This window comes from Larus michahellis, chromosome 7 (genome assembly GCF_964199755.1).
Source record: "Larus michahellis chromosome 7, bLarMic1.1, whole genome shotgun sequence".
NCBI classification, from domain to species: Eukaryota; Metazoa; Chordata; class Aves; order Charadriiformes; family Laridae; genus Larus; species Larus michahellis.
This window is the reverse complement of record NC_133902.1, coordinates 38136588-38154586: the sequence shown is the minus strand read 5'-3', so window position 1 is coordinate 38154586 and position 17999 is coordinate 38136588. Positions and strand designations below refer to the sequence as shown.

Genomic DNA, 17999 nt, shown 5'->3' with positions numbered 1-17999 from the left:
CAAGGAGTCCTATAACTTAACCGCCATTTTCCTGAAGGATCTTTGCCTGTACCCAGCATATTCTAGTTTAATTTGATTTCTTCCACTTATCTCACTGGAAGAGACTGGGAACAAGTCTAAACTCTCTTCACCTCTGTGGCAATCATATTTTACTAAACTTCGTTAGCTCCCTTTTTCTCAGACAGTCATCTTTTCCAGGCAAAAAAGCCCTGATCCATTTAATCATTGCTTATATTCCACGCCTTTAGCATCAATGCTGAAAAACTGATCTACAGATAAACATGAATGTTCTCAAACGACTGCATTTGACTGCAGACACTGTTACGAGCTTGTATATCCAGGTTGGCTAATGGCTTTTTCCCTTGAGGTGAGCCATATATGCTTTTTCTGCCCTTGTGCTAAAGAAGCTCAGTGAACCCTAGTATCACCTTCTACACATTCACAGCCGTGAGTACTCAGACAATGCTCACACACCAGCAGAAAGAAAAGCAGGAGCAGAGTTTCTAGAAATGCTTCCTTACTGCTCCAATCAAGAGTTTTCATGAAGTAATTACTCTGAACCTTACTCAGAGCTCATTAGGATCACAGCAAAATTTCCACTAGGTTATTGTAACCACTGATTAATTCTCCTTTCCTGGCAGATTTCCTTGGATTCTTTAACATGTCTGGTCTCAGGCTCCCTGTGGCGTACGTTTGTTTCCCCACTCCCAACACTCCATGCATTGACAGGAAAATGAAAGAAGTAATCACATGTCAGAGCTTGCCCTTGATTTTTAAGTCTTTGTGGCAGATTAGTGTCGTGCACTGCCCCTCCCCATGCCATCCTATCTATTGCACAACTGTACGTCAAGGAGTTAATCCCACCATCTGCAGCTGTCAGAGCTCCTGCACACCACAAAACCCAAACACCTAACAGTTTGGGAGCACCAAGGGAACAGAAAGTCCAACTATATCTTCAACCACTGAACGGCCATATATTAAATGCAATCATATTAACTTATTTTAACCCAATAGCCTGCTTAGTCCACAGATACAAGATAATTTTAGATTTAGACATGAAAAAGAGCTCAACAACTCGGTCTGTATAATGCCAGCAGACTTTCATTATTTACATAACCTAAGAATTATTAGCTCAATCCTGGTCACATTTTGATCAGCCGGTTCTAACACTGCTTGCATTATAAGTGGCTTTATAAACTGCTCCACGCACAGAGAACTGCAACACTAACATAAATATAAAGTAGGAAGGAGGGTGAGAATATCCAGGAAAGCTTCCCAAATTGTTTCTGACAGGCATGTATTTGACTTCCAGCCCCCAGCTCACTGTTCAGCTTTGCCTACATGCAGTTGGGCAACAACTGACATGCAAGATTGGCAATGCATTACATTGCTGGAGCCTCATGGCCCATTCTTCCCCTCTCCTTTTCTTGGAGCACGTACAGAAGATTTCAAAACTGGAAAGCACGTGTAGAATGCAGCTAGACAAATATAATCACTTGCAAAAGTACAAGGCACGAAATCCACAATACTCTGGTCTATGATTGGGGTGGAGAAATAACTCAATTCAATCTCAAGCAGCTACTGCAGGTTAGCTTCTGCTGCACCCACATACCCACTCCCACTCAACGTAAGCACACAGCCCTCTGAGCTCAAAGGGCTGGCAAGTTATGTCCAGACCAGAAACAAGCTGACTTTTTTCTTTGGAAACTATAATTGATATGTAAACACTTCAGCACAAGATCAAGACTGGAGATGCCAAACAGAAGCCCCTAAAGCACAGACAAAGGTGATCTGGTGTCTGCATAAAGACGGTATGACCATAACAGCCCTTTAACCTTGAAAAGGTCTTACTAATTCTAGCATTCAAACGTAACACTGAACTACCTTTGTTTGGGTGGTGGTGTTGACTACACAGTCCAGTGAGCCTAACCCATGAAAACACTCATTACAGGAGGTCCCCAAGCACCTCAAATCTCCTGCCCTCCTCATGGGTGCACAGACTGTCCCATAAGTGGAACTGGTCCAGACACTGCTTCGCCGCCTCTTCCAGTCTCCGACATTTCTGGTGGCTGCAGCTTTTGTGCTGTCTCAACAGCTCTTCCGCTTCAGCGGACAATTTAGAGCTCCCAAAAGCCCTGAGGCACTAATACGATCGCTGGCTCTGCCATCTTATGCAACACATAACACTCCCAAAGCATCTTCCCCCCTGGACAGCCCTACATCCTCCTCCCTGCTCCTGCCTGGCTCCAGGGGACACACAGGAACCATCCCACAGCTTTACCAAGCACCTCCACAGACCATTATGATCACTACCTCAATACAGACCTATGGCACTCTTCATCTCCTGCTAAAGCTGGGCTTGACCACTCCGCTGGGGACCCTTCGTCTTTCCCGCAATGATTCTTACACAAGACAATTTCCTTTTTTCAAACAAATCTTAAATTAGAGCAAGCCACTCTACTCCAATATGCCCATCTGGCTCACTTAAATGAAGATAAAATCTTTAAAAAAGAAAAATCAATATCTGGGCCCCTCTAGGAAAGGCAGAAGCTATTTTTTTTTCTCCATGCCATCACCTCTTCCACTTTTCTTTATTTGAAACTTGCAGGACAGGATCAGTCACTACCCTGGAACAACATTCTCCTGGTAGAATCTATTTTAAACCAAGCAAAATTCAAAATAAAATGACAGGGCTCTGCCACTTTGTACTTCATGCTCGCTCACCCCTGCCAGCAGCTCAGGCAGACAATAACAAGCCTCAGCAAATGACATGCACTGCTGCACAGCATTTATACTGCGCCTGCATTAGCAAACGGGTGCTCTCACCATAGCCCCATCTACCCCGTGCAACGATGAGACTAGCAGCTGCTAGAAGACAGCTGTTGAAAGAACACCCTTGGCATTAAAAGAAATAATAGGGGGTAGGGAAGGACCAAACCATAGTAGGTTCTTCTCTGACACTCCCTGTGGCCAGTTTTCAGAGCTGCGAGACATTTGGCATTGCCTTGATCTTCTCTGGTGCGGGACTAGAGCACCAAACCAGAGAGGCCCCAGAACTAACCGTCCCCTCACCTCTCTGTGCTTCAGTATCCCCATGCTCGCAGGGGAACAGAATCTGGTGTCATTCCTGTAAAGAAAGTGTTCCTCGAACAAAAAAATATGCACCTCTTCCCAAGTGGTGGTCTTGCAATACTTAAGCTCACCATGCCCAAAATACATTTACTGAGAACACTCGCATCCCCAACAAAATATCATACTAGTTCTCAGAAGAGAGAGACTTTCATTGTAAAAGAAGGGCCAGCAGAAGATCTTTCCATATTGCATGGAAGATGCTGGCAGGAAGAGCATTTCTTTGTGGTGAGGAGGACTGCTGGCATGAGCACTGTGCCTGCTAATTTCCTAATACGGACCAAACAGTCAAATGGGTTTAGATCCACACGTCGTGCGTCTACAGACTCATCACTGGTGTCTCACTTGGTGTAAGACTGAGTTTAATCTTTTTAACCTATCAACAGGATATTAACTTTTACCTTATGGACCAAGAGCAGCCAAGCGCTATGAGACATTTTTCACATTTTTCTGGCTTCATTCAGCTTTTTTTTCCTGATGAGGACCTTCCCATTAGTCCTGTCTTCGCTGAGGTGTTGCAACAAAGACATGAAGAAATGCCAGCTCCCCAGTGGATCCCAAACTGAGTGCAAAGCACAATCTGGACTTCTCCAGGTGGTGCGACTGATCCAAGCTGCTGCACCAGGAAGAACATTTGCCAACATTAAGAAGGCTGATTTACTTCAGATATTCCACTTCACAATATTGCCACCCTAAAAAATAGTGTAGGACAGAAGGCAGCAGCCAAGTACACCCTGTTGTGCTAGAGCTCTCACCCATGTGAGGAACACAAAGCACCTACCAAGTTCTGAGGAACCTGCAGCTATGTGCCCCTTAGGGTGGACTTTGGCTCCTTCAGGTAGGGGAGAGGGAGATATGGAAATCTGCAGGATGTAATGTGAAAACATCCAACACATTCTGGGAAAAGAGAGAAAGGTGTTGTGTCTCCCCCTGCCAATCCTCACACATGCTCCACTCCACCAACCTATGCCACCACCCTCTTCAGGAAGAGGAAGATTCAGCAAAGGTTCTCAAGACACAAAACCTATTTGCACATCTCTTGAAATAATCATTTTCTTCTCAATGATAAAGTTTTGCTTCCACTGAGGACCTTGCAAAACCAGAGCCATCTGTTGGAAACCAATGGCTGATGCTGCTATAACTGAAAAATCCATTTTTCCTGCTATTCCAGCTGCCTTGAATCAGCTCATATTCCCCAGAGAGGCCAACGGTGTGCAAAATATTGCTAATAAGACGTGCACCAGAGACATTCGCTCCTAGCCAGGATTTCTACATATATCTTTCTAAAGCCAGAAATACACTAACTGCAAAGTCAAACAGCGCTACAGACTTCTTCTATGAATGTTACATAATAAATAATGCATTTAAGTATTGTGATGTTAGGCTCCAAATCCCAGCCTCACTTAGCCTTTAAAGACTGTGCCGTAATTATTAATAGTATTCATATTGCAGAGGATGCGGGGGGTCATACTATCAGATCTCATTTAAAGATTACTTTCAGATGGAGCAAGTCTGGTTCTTTAACATTTTCTTCAAGCAGAAAAAGGTTGCAGCAGCAACTGGGGTACAGCAAACAAATCAATAGATGCATATGGACATACAGGTCAAATAAGAATTCGGCTGAGCGAAAAAGTTAGCTGTGAAACATTCCTTTGGCTGCTTTTCCACATACAGTGCTAGTCATTTGTGGTTTAATCTTAGAGGAGCTCCATCTCATTTGAGTCTGCAACACAAGCTTCCAAGGAGCAATTTTTTACTATAATTGCTCTATGTTTATTTACACAGGGAAATGTTTTCATATGAGCATTGCTGTTTCATACACTTATTACACTAGGAAAAACAGAAAGAGGAATTTTCTTCTGTGTCCTGCAGAGCAGAAAAATATCATTTCAAAAACATAAAACTGACGTAGAAAAAGGAAGAATTGTTCTGCTGCCCTCTAATGAGCACATCCAACATCTGAAAAAGAGCACTCTCAAAGAGAGATGTTCTGTTCAGCCACAGGCACGTCCTCTCCTGCTACAGAGCTGCCAGCAATGCAGTCACAGCTGGAGCAAGGCAGCACCTCCTACACAGCGAGGACGCGCAGAAGAAACACCTGGATGAACCCGAGACCTATTCTGTACTTTCCTGAACTTAGACTAGAGTATATGGCTGTGCCCTGTTTTGTTCCCCTGCCTTCCCCAAATAGAGGGAGGAGGAGAGAGGTTCCTAATTATGACCTTCAGGACACAAGCAAGTATACCTATCAGCTCACCTCTGCAGCTTCCACAAGGACAATCCTCCCTCTAAAGTTATGTCCAAAGTACATTTACTGCTTTCACCTTCTATGTCCCTTCCTTGGGTTGGTCTGGATGCTATTCATACGTTAGATTTCCTCATTCAACCTAGCAAAGAAAATACTGTAACCTAACTGTATGGAGTTAGACCATATGCTTCGCTGACACAGAAGGTGGTGTTACAGGTATTGAGGTACAACAGAAACAAGGAGGAATGACTTCCTTAAATATCTGTGAGTATTAATGAAAAGCAAAGAAATTCAGTTCTCATGTAAGGGTGTGTCTGGATCTGCACAATGTTCAGAAGACATTCAGTTGAAAAATGCAGTAAGGAAGACAGAGGAACAGCCACAGAGCAACAGTTCTACCTGGTACTGAATTTAATCTCAATTTTTATGGATCTACGGTCATGTGGTGGGTTGACCATGGCAAGCTGCCAGCTGCCCACCCAGCCGCTCCCACACTCTCCCCCTCAACAGGAGGGGGGGAAACTAAGATGGAAAGTTCGTGGGCTGAGGTAAACAGGGAGATCACTCACTAATTACCATCACAGGCAAAACAGACTCAACCTGAGGAAAATTAATTTAATGTATTGCAAATTAAAATAGAATCAGACGGTGAGAAACAAAGACTTACTAAAACACATTTCCCCCCCCACCGCCCTTCTCCCCAGGCTCAGCTTCACTCCTTCATTCCCAACTACAGGGAACGTAGTACTACCTCCTACACTAAGCAGCACAGGAGGATGGGGAATGGGGTTACAATCAGTCCACCCCATCTCCTGTTAGCTTCTCCTCACGTTTATCCACTGTGGTCCTCTCCATGGGCTGCTACAGCGACTGGAGCACCTCCTCTCCACCTTCTCTGACCTTGGTATTCACAAGGCTGTTTCTCACTTTTCTTTCCTACTCCTCTGCTGGCCCTGCACTTTTACTCCTTCTTAATTATGTTTTCCCAGAGGCACCACCATCATGGTCAACGGGCTCAGCTGTGACTGCAGTAGGTGCTTTGGAGCTGTCTGGACCTGGCTGTGTCCAGCACAGGGCAGCCACAACCTCTCCCCCTGCTACCAAAACCTTGCCACCTACACCCCATACAGGTGAACAGGCCAGCACTATTTATTTCGGAGGAAGAAGAGACATGAAGAAATTACAATAATCCCATATAAGCAGTATCTACACATTTATATGCTATTTCTATAAATAAAAACTGCTCAGGTACAGGCGTTAAAGGAACAAGCGTGCCTGCAGCCACAGAGGAATACACATAAGCCCAGCCCCGGGGTCACAAATCATTGGCATGAATCATAAGCAACAGCCAGAAGCATCACTAAGAAAAAGATGACAGTGCCACTGAAGGAAGCAACTTAAACTCAAAATCGTGATTTCTGTCAGCAAAATTCCTGCAGACTGGAACAGCCTTCCCCTACCTCACTGTCAACAGGCACACCAGGTTATTTCAACTTGAAGAGCATTGCAAAATAACTACTGGATGTACAGACACAGCCTGTACCTGTCGCAGCAGGGAATGTCCTACCCATGCTAAAGAAGTTCATTCCTGGTTACATAAGAACACTCAGTGACCTGAATTTACAAATAATCTTTATTTTGAAAGGAAAGAGAGGGAAACAGACATAAGTAAAAACAAATTTAAAAAGCCATGTAGCTAGGAAATGCAACAGAAGCAAATCAGCCCAGGGCATGCACATGACAGCCATATTAGGCATGAACACCCACAGTATCTGCAGAAGCCAAAATTCTTTAAGCAGATCTATTGATTTTCTGCGTGTCCTCCACGCACAGTTGAGCACGCAGCACCAGTGGGCCAGGACTCAAGTTTGTGTCCCCTCGGATATTCTGCCAGGGAGCCCCTGAAACACCATGTTTCATTGCAGTTCGTTAACATTATCACTAAATACAACGCTTTCCAGAGTACCTTCCAGACGACAGTCACTCCTTGCTTGAACATCTGCTTAATAGCCTATTCTTCTCCTGCAGGATCCATTTTCTGTGTTTAGCTTCACAGCATATTTTAACACTGCTAGTTCAAGCAAAGGCTATCCAAATTACCATTTCAATCAACCCACAATATTTCAGTACCCACGGCATTTAATCCTTTTATAGTCTTGTTTCCTACATTTAACTTCGACAATGTTCATTGAGATTTACAGTGTTAAAAACTCCATAAAAAAAACCAAAAGACATCCCCCCAAAAAACTTACTTCCTTTCTATAAGCCACTTGACTAAAAAGATAAACCCAAATTATGCATCATTACCAGTAATGCCACATATGAGCAACAATAATGCCACTTTGAAGCAGTGAGGTGGGTAAATAGACTTTCCGCTGGTGCACACATTTTTACCCAAGTAAAAAGAACACTTTTGTCCATAAATTGCTCACAAAGACTCTTTGAATACCTCTGTATCCCAAGGATCCCCTAAGCAGGATGGCTTTCAGCACAGGAGCCAGCACTATACACTATTTCTTAAGTGTATGTTGCAATCAATGATAACCTGAGAGAAGGCAATGGCTCCAGGAGAGTATCATGTTTTCCCATAATTATAACCTATGGGCCAATAGTACTGTAAGGATTACAGTTTATATATCATAGTATACAGATACAGTTTATACAGTTACTGTATAACTTAAACAAAAACAAAACAACAAAACTTCAGGCAAGCTACACATGCTACTATTCCAACAAAGGATAACTTACATAGAATAATACTATAGATCCCACTTAGTCTGAATTACAGACATCAACTTGTGAGAGATTTACCATTAAATACACAACCTGTAATTCAAATAAAACCAACATTATCAGGGCAGAGATTTATCTCTCGGTAAATCAGAAATCTGATTTATGTAGATGATAATCCTAGTGTGGAAACCCTTGGAAAGAATACCCAAGCAAAACAGCCTTCCTCACATGGGCATTTCCCAGGAATATTAGCAGAGGAAAGAGGAGGTTGACTTATTCCTGCAGCCCAAAAGCTTATCAAGGCAAGTCAAAAGGGGCAACCCAGAAGGAGACATCTCATTTCATCCACCCTTTACCAGCCTCTACCAATTTTCTAAATAGAGCAGCTATTAAATATTAAACTCCCAAGGAAGCATACTTCAGAAATATGTTTGACAGCTTGACACAACTCCGTACCAATGCGGATGACAAGGGAAGGGCTCTGACTTCCAGAGCTGTCAGTCTGCTCCCTCCGTAAGCACTGCTTCATCCCTCTTGGGATTCAGTTTCTCAATTCATGCAGTGTTAAAACTGTTCCTCTCATGCCCCATGAGAGGGTTTCGTTACTAGGACTTGTGCTGGGTGGTATCTTTGCCATCGGTGCAGAAGTATGCCTCCTCTCTCTTTTGTTGCATTTATAACTTGGTTTTGCCAAAGCTGTAACATTAGAACAGCAAAGGCATGGATTTCGCTTCATAACCCTCTTTTGTAATGCTGCAGCTTCAGGACTCTCCTAAGCAGGGCTGATCTATTTTTGTGTAAGTAAGGATGTCTGACCATTTAAAACTGATTTAGCAGGAGAATACCAGGCTATATTAGTATCCTTTTAAAGCTTTGGGAATCATAATCACACAGAGCAAGATATGGCATGACATGCAAGCTGCCATGCCCCATTGTGCCTGACCAGGAAGGCAAGGAGGCAAACTGGCCCCAAATTCAGTGAGCCCTTCAGTGGCACAAGGGACTGACATCTGACCTAAAAAGCACATGCTTGAGCATCTAGCTTTTACAAAGGCTGGAGGAAAGCTTCACAAAAGCACGGAGCGGCACCCCAGAAGCCTCTCCAAATGAGCCCCTAACCCTCACTAAGCCCTACCCTCCTCTTCAGCCACGCTGCTTCAATGGGGACGACAAAGCAGCACGTAAAGGCTATTCCAGGGCAGGCATGCACGTTCCACCATCGCTAGTGGGGAACGTGCGGCAGACACAGCCATGGGAACAAACCATAACAAGAAATTACAGGGATCTGACACATTGTTCAAACTCCTAAGACTCATTTCAGGCTCTTCCCACTACCGACAGCCTCCTCTCCCTGGAGCAGACTGCAAACATCTTGGCAGCTTCGGGCACTGTGGAAAATGTTACTGTGTTTGTGCAGTGATCAGTATCTACGACCACTAGCTAATTGGAGGATTATTTTTTTTTTTAAACATTAATTTTAAGAACAAGGACTCAGACACAGCTAGAGGGAGGGGACGGAAAAAAAAAAAAGTTAATTGCTTCCATAAATATTAACACAACTGCTTCCCATGATCTGGCAGAAGGCACAACATGGAAACGGTCTGTCTCCAGAAGGGAAGTCAAAGCACTTGAAACAGCGCAAGTTTCAGACACTCATATAGCTCTTTTTTTTTTTCAGTTGCACTGACTCTAATTAAAGTGGAGTTTCATACAGCTATTCTCACAGCCGGCACCACACTGCACAGACAAAAAAATTGTTAAATTAATTTTAAGCAGTATGGATTTTTTACTTTCTAAAAATTATTTTTTTTTTTATTTAAGGCAACATTGGCCTTAGCTTTCAGTAGGATTCCCATTCCAAATTCTCCCAGAAGCTACCCACAGAAGGTTGCTGTCCTCCATTTCAAGCAGTCCACACAGCTCTTCACTTCTGCTGGAGAACCTGGTCAACTTGACTCTTGAAGCAAGGTCCCACTGATTTTCATCTTTTAGACAGAGGCAACAGAAGAGCTCTCTGGCTTCGAGGCGAGTTGTTGCAACCTACAGACTTTGGTTTGAGGCGTTGTGCAGACTAAGGTCATCTGACCTCACTGGAGAGGCTTCCTATACCACAAACCACTATCGGAGTTCCTCTCAAACACCATGCAGATTTGTAACGGCCTGTTATAAAACACACAGACACGGTCTCTACCCAAGGCTGGATGCCCACTGGCATGCACCATTCTCAGTCTCTTGGGACAAGAGGCAAGGGATACTGCAGAGATACTCTGTATGCCCCAAGACCACAAAAAACAGCCGCTGCTGCCACCCACATTGGGGCAGCAGATGAGTGGGACAGGCTGAGTGCACAACTTCAAGTGATCAAGGCTGAGCTTTACCCTAGCTGAAATAGCTGAAGGCTCCTTTACTGGAGCTTGGGTGCCCTCTTTTAAAGCCATGTTAATATCCAGTCCCCACCCACGAAACCAAGAAATCTGAGCTCAAACGCCACTCAAATAGACGTTCTTCCTAGAGCAGCATCCACATGCCAAATAGAGTTTTTCGAAGTGGTTAAAATCATTTCAGTGCAATACCACCAAGGACATTGCCAACGGGCTATCTCTGACACCAGCTTAAGGCAGACCATTTCAATGCTCCCAAAATTCACACAGACCAAAGCCTGGGCAGCTAATAACAAAGACAGATGGAGCAGGAACATCTTGTCATTTTGGACTAGCACAGCACATTGCATTTTACATACACATTGGAGATGCTACAGCCACTCCTCACAGGCTGCTCACTGTCATCCTCAGTTTGCAGGGCGAAATGTTTTCACCCCTTTCCATCTGACGAGTGTTACAGTGGGGAACAGCTTGAGAAAGGCGCTCTGCACAAAACAAACACAAGATGGGCATGACAGCTGCCAGCACAGAATTAAATGCTGAAGAAAATCGACAGCAGCAGAATCATGAAGATCCAGCAGCTTTCCACATCGGGGACATGCCAAATGACCAACACAAGCAGATTTTAAAATACCCCAAACTCACATTAAGAAAAAGCAGCAAAGGCTTAAAACTGATATGCAGAAAGGATGTGTTCATTAAAACAAGCAGGATTAAATATTTTTTTAATCCTTCAATTGCTAAACAATCCAACATACCAGAAAAGAAAAAAAGCCAAAAAACCAATATAAACAGGAAACCTCCAGCTTCGTGAAACCAGGAACTGCACAATATCCAGGAAGGCACAGCTGAAGGGGACTACATGATGTGGCAAGCAGCACGCTGTACAGGAGATGAAAGAAAGGCCCAAAATGTACACAATGGGAAGGTTGACAACATCTTTGGCCTGTTCTTACCAAACAACATCACCAAAAATCTGTCTAAAGAAGGTGCACGGAGCCAGGATTAGACATGGCAGGAGGGCAGACTCACACCATACACAACAAACAGGACAAGTAGCGGCAGAGCCCAAGGAGAAGGAAGCAGATATGCAACAAACACAGCAAATCTAGAACACCAGAGCAGAAGCTGAGGTGCAAACCAGAAGGGCACAGTCAGTGACTCTGCAGACAGAGGCTTGGTAACAGAAGGAACTCACAGAGTATCTAAGAAAGGGCAAAAGCAAGGCTGTACACAGCCTGCAGACTCCAGCAATTCCAAGCTGTCAGGTTCCCACTTGGCCCGACTTTATTCTCTCCTGTGTCCACATTTCTTCAGGAGGAAAAGGGACTTCCTGCTTTGTCAGATGCTCAGTAATTTCACACTTCTGTTCCCCTCTGTGCCGCTGACAGAGGAACCCATGCTGCATGACAGTCCTGGTCATCAGAGGACAAAAGCTCTCAAGATACAAAGGGAAAGTCAGAGATACTACCACATGCATGCCTGAAACTCCCCTTATAGCTTTGCATCATGTTGTGCAGATCAAGGCTTTAGCAACAGCAAGGCCCAGCACAGCCTCTGTTCAGGCTAATGCCCTGCATCCCTCTGTGCTCTCCCCCGCCTCCCCCGGTATAGAATCATAGACTCACAGTGGTTTGGATTGGAAGAGACCTTCAGAGATCATCGAGTTCAATGCCCCTTTCATCTTTCACTAGATCAGATTGCTCAAAGCCAATCTGACCTTGAACACTTCCAGTGATGGGACATCTACAGCACCTCTGGGCAACCTCTTCCAGTGTCTCACCACCCTCATCATAAAAAAATGTCTTCTTTATGTCCAATCTAAATCTACTTTCTGGTAGACCTTATGGTCTCCTAAAAGACCCATAACTGCTCCAGGACCAGAGGCAGCAAATGGCTTTAATCCATGTTTGACATTTTCCTGGCTCACGAGTGACAAAGGAGGAGCTAGAGCAATCTGCAGGAAAAGCTACTGTTGCCACAACCTCAGAAATCAAGGTGACAAGCTAAGGTTTTGCAGGCAATTCTGAAGTGGTAGCACTTGCTGCCATTGCACTTTTGCTTTCTCAACAATACATCTTGTCACAGTTCCCTTCGGGAGAAGCTGAAAATAAAGCAGGAAGTTGCCAGTCCAGTTGTTCATATCATTGCACAACTGGTTCATCATTCACTCCAAAAAAGAGACATTCCCAGGCAACTGTTTTGCAAGAGCCATGCTTGAACAGGCTCTTGCTTCATGGAGCAAACACTGAGGAAGGAAAGCTAAAGCAAAACAAACAAAACAAAAAAAAGCAGCAACCCCCCCCCCCCATACAACAGGCCATTATTTCTGACTTAGTTGGAAACATTTAATTCCCACGCTACAGAGGCTCACCCAGATGAGATTTATTCACTCACACTAGTAAAGAAGTCCTCACATGGATTAGATGCAAAGCACTTGATTTACATTACGTCAGTGGCTAAGTAAACTACACTGATGGGAAGCAGTCATTCAGCAAGCAACTCATGGACTTAACTCCAGTGTTCACAGTAATGTTGCTGGCTTTTGTAACCTACGAGCATGTGGAAATCATCTGGAATCTGGTGTTAGGATGAGCTAATGATTAAAGACAAGAAGCAGAGCAGGAGAAAGTAGTTGCAGCAGGTCTGCTTCACAGTACGACATAGCTCAGAGCTCTCCCTATTAAAATAGTTTCCATTTTAGACCATTGTCTTTCTACCATCACACATGGAAGACTCACCTAAAATGAAATCCATTTTGGTGACATTTTTTATTACAGTTCCACCCTTTCCTTCTCATGCCACAAGAATTACCGATGCCAGAACAGCCTAACCTGGTACCTCACCCCAATCACAACAAGCACGCTGAATCAGCTTTATATCTAAGGGCAGCAACAAGACCATTACATGACAGTAGCAGATACTTTGACAGGGCACCCTGCCTGCACCAGGAAACCTCAGAAATCCTCAGAAAAATGGGGCCTTCAGTTGTCAAGAACTAACACCACCACTTCATCCTCCCAAACCAAGGGACCTCCTTCCATCTCCTGTCAGCCCCAGTACACACCTGTGCAGGCACACTCAACTAACTACTCATGTTAACCGAGATGCTAACCCTGCTATAGATGCTGAACTTTCCATCTTAGGTATTGTGCTCCTCCCTGTTCCCTCAGAATAACTACAACCAAAAAAGCAGAAAAAGCTTGTCACTTAACAAATTGAGGAAAACTAAGGGGAAAAAAACTAGAGAGAGGTCTCCTCTCTTGTTGGTGCCTACAGACAATAGCCTCCGAGCCCCAGCACAAGGATGGCTTGGTTTCCCAGAGGATTGCATCCCTCTGGCTCCAGCGCATCAAAGCAGGTTTCCAGATTAAGCTTTTAATCACATGGAAGTAACCATGCTCTGCTGTTGTTTAGTTAGCCCCTAGCACATCACACAGCCCCACAGCTGTGGTCCAGGTCATCCTTTTGCCCCAGCTGTCCCACACCGCCCTGGTGGCAGCCCATGCCCCCTCCCTGCACATGCCGGTGACCTGAGCCACTGCACAGCCCCGCTTCTGTCTCTCTGTGCTGCACACAGGACCTTGTTGGATTTAGGACTACCACCTTAGTACCCCCCTACCACAAAGCCTGTCTCTAGTCCTGTTGCAATAGTACAAGCCATTTCTTTGCAGGCCTCAATACCCCTCTCTTTTTCCACCTAAGACCCAACAGAATCACCATGCTCCACCTGCGCACCCCAAACCAGACAAGTCCTTGCGTTAAGAAATCCTAACGTCCCCCTCCATCAATCTGTGCAGCCCCTTTCTGAACCCACAGAAGCATCCAGCACTCACATCACACATGGACACGGTGCCCAGAGCTGCATTCACCATGTGAGACACAAAATGTCTTGTTCTATGGTGCATGTTTATCATCTGCTATTGCCATTGCTTCTTCCAGGTGTGTAGCGGAAGAGCGAGCAGACAGCCACACCCACCCCTCCCTCACTATGCAGCTTCCAGGCTTCCATCACACCCTGCCTTGCTGCCTTACCACAGCTGAATCATAGAATCTTCATGGTTGGAAAGGACCTTTGAGACCATCGAGTCCAACCAAACAACCTACAATCTCTGCCACTGGAGCATGCCCTGAAGTGCCAATTCTACACGTTTCTTAAACGCCTCTAGGGATGGTGACTCTACCACCTCCCTGGGCAGGCTGTTCCAGTGCCTGACCACTCTTTCAGTAAAGTCATTCTTCCTAATATCTGATTTAAACCTCCCCTGCCGCAACTTCAGACCATTTCCTCTGGTCCTGTCATTATTCACTTGGGAGAAGAGGCCAACACCCACCTCTACAACCTCCTTTCAGATAGTTGTAGAGAGCAATGAGGTCTCCCCTCAGCCTCCTCTTCTCTGAAGAGCCCAGGGCTCTTGCTTTAGGAACAACTAAACAGGCATCCCAGGCCTCTGAGCAGCCTTGCTGCCCTTCTCTGAAATGTTGCTGGTCTGCTATATCTTTTTTGAGATGAGAGGACTAAGGCCACACGTAGCATCAAATAGCTGCATGTACCACAGATTTATTTATGGAACATAACAATGCTCTCCCGGTCATTCTCTTTCCTTTCTACTTCCTAGCAGACAATTTGCTTTTTTGACCACTGTTGAGCTCCAAGCTGTTATCTTCTAAAATCTAACACAATTCCAAGCTCTTCCTCAAACTAGATTTTAATTGGAAGAGACTAGACCTGTAGAATGAAACGCAGTATAAAAATTCAGTACACAAGGGATATTTTTCATTTGCCCTATCAGCTGATTTTACAGGTACTCCAAATAAATCAGCGAATTCAAAATGTCATCTCTCTGTCTCCTATACAAGCTGCCCTGTCTTTGTTAGAGACCCACAGTTCAGGCAGCCTTTCTCCCCACCACACCCAAGGCCCACGCTTACACATCTCCCCACACTCCCGTCCTTCTGCAGGCTGCTTTGAATGAAGACAGGACAACTTGAAACCTGCCTTAGGAACATGAGGAGAAGGCAGTCATCCTCTTTGAAACAAAGCTGAACACAAACCCTGAGAAAAATGTCTGTCCGAGCCAGGCTGGGAGAGATGATCCTAACTACAGATGTTAGCCCCAACCACTAACAGCTTCTGAGACTTTCAAAGAAGCACTTGTCTTTCTCTGTAGTTTGCTTCTTCAGCTCTCCATCACTTCCCAAATCTAAGGCATTCAGAAGAATTGGGATATGGCAGGGCACAGTCAGCTCATGGCAAACACAGGAACTTAACCGTGGAGAGAAACACACCTCCAGCTGCTGGACTAACAGTCCTCATTTACCTCTCTAAATTCCTAGTGTTAGAATAAAAAGATGACAGGAACCAAGAGTCACCTCATCTATTCCAGAGAAAATTAAGCAGAATAATTTGTCATGAGCACAGATATTTTCACAGCTGGACAAAAGGTAAAGAACTTCTGCAAAATCTGCCCTGAGTGCCCAAGCCACGTGGAAAAGAGGAAGGAATCACACAAGCATGTTAAATAGGTTGAGGATGGACAGAGAGAAAGTGGGAAGCCAAAAAGTACATCCTAGCCATAGACGTCAGAGAGGGAGGCCAAGAAACCTGAGAGAAGTAGCCAGCTAAAGATGCATCACCATAGTCACCAAGGACAAGACAGAGAGGAAAGGGAGCTCCACAACCCTCCAAGTCTTCCAGGCAGTCCCACAGGAGTAGGCCTGTCTCACTCTTTCCCCCTAAACCATCACCTCAAACTGGTCCAGGAGGCACTGCTGCCCCTGCACCATGCTCTGAGGAGACCAGGCTTTCCAGACCTCTTCTGCAGATCCAGCCAGCCACTATCCTCTCTTGAACAGTGAGGGAGCATGCTGACAGATGGAGCTACAAGCCAACATCACCACCTCTTCTTCCTTACTTTTCCAGCAACAAGCAATCTCTCAAGCCTGCATATCCTTCTGGGCCAGATCCACACCTGACAGCTTCAGAATCAGCAGAGAGCAGGCCAGATCACATAGCTTTGGTGCTCGGGCTCTGTCAAGACAAAAGTTAGGTCCCCCAGTTCAAGCACAAAGCTAAAATGTGAAAGCCCAAGTGGAGAAAGGAAGAGAGACAGAATAGTAGTAGGAATGTCACATGCTTTACCCAGAAACATCTAATGCAGATACCTTAGACCAAGCTGCAATGCCATGGAAGCACAGCCATGGAGTGAGATGATGGCTTTCTGGGAACTAAACCTCCAAAAGCAGAGGGATGCAGGCTCTAAGGAAGAGAGATAACAGAGCCAAACCCCATAACTGCTAGCAGGGCTTGGTAACCCAGCAGAGTGTTTCCTGTCAGGCCCAAGCCCTGTAACGGCTCTCTTGTCTCATTTATGCCCTGCAGACCTCTTTAAGCCCACACTTAAGTCTTTCTGGCTGTCCCTAAAGTGTCACAGCATAAGGCCAAACTGTAACACAAAACACAGAGATATCAGCAATCTTAGATAATGTGAAGCAATCTCAGGTAACGTGAGGCACGTATGCATGTGCACATACATGGAGGACAAATATAAGAGCTTTTTCAACTGCCACATAGCATCCTTGATGGAAAAAAAACCAATCTTCTTCAGCTGTGAAAAGCACAGGAGACAGAGAAAGTAAGACTACCTACAGTCTGCCAACTTGACCTTCTCAGAGCTTGAAACGCAAGTGGGAGAGAAACACTTTTTTGTCTTGCTATTAAATCTTAAAATAACAATGTGTAGGAGAATCCTACTCTATTGTCCTGTGCTCTGAGATAAGGGGGGATGGGAGGAAGGGGAGGGTAGGGTAGGGTTGGAGTCAAGTTGAGTTTCCTGCTGAACAGGCTCTCAGCTGACCAGACATCCCAGGAGACAAAGCATGTCTGCCTAGAATCTCTTTTCTAACTCCAGAGTGCCACTGCATGCACAGCCTAGTTACAGTTCACTGAATTAACACAAAAAATGAACTGATTTCCATAATGAAAAAGCCTCCACATGGCTCCAGAGTGATACAAGAAGAAAGAGCACAGCAGTTTGGGAAGATTTAAAAAAAAATAAAATCACTTTTTGCCTCGTTGAACTGCAGTTTTGAGCCCCCAAATGAACAGCTATTTTTAGCTGATGATCTGGAAAGCGTGAGGGAGCACAAAGCACTGGGGTCAGCATCACTGTCTGCAGGAAGCCAGCACACAGGCTCAAGAGAGGGTTAAACATAGTCAGGCACCGCACATCTGCATCATCAGTACTGCACAGGGACCAGCAGCAGAGGTCTATTTATAAACCAGACTGGTACAGCTGTAGCCTGCAATGAAAGAGTAGGATTGCAGACTGTCAGCCTTCAACAGCATGCTGTCTAATTTAATTAAAGAGATGGCTATGTTCACATGCACACACATATGCACACATGTCCTTTTCCCAGGAGAGTTAGGAACAGCGAGCTCAATGTTTTGAAAACAATACATTTCACCAAGGTTTCTATGCAAAGGGCAAGCATCTCCAATAACTACG

The 17999-nt window shown here is 44.9% G+C and overlaps 1 protein-coding gene across 1 annotated transcript in view; it reads right to left on the bottom strand.

Moving 5' to 3' along the window:
- SLX9 (SLX9 ribosome biogenesis factor) overlaps positions 1-17999 on the bottom strand; it is a 58587-nt gene that overhangs the window by 37587 nt on the left and 3001 nt on the right. The gene's annotated exons all lie outside the window — the stretch shown is intronic.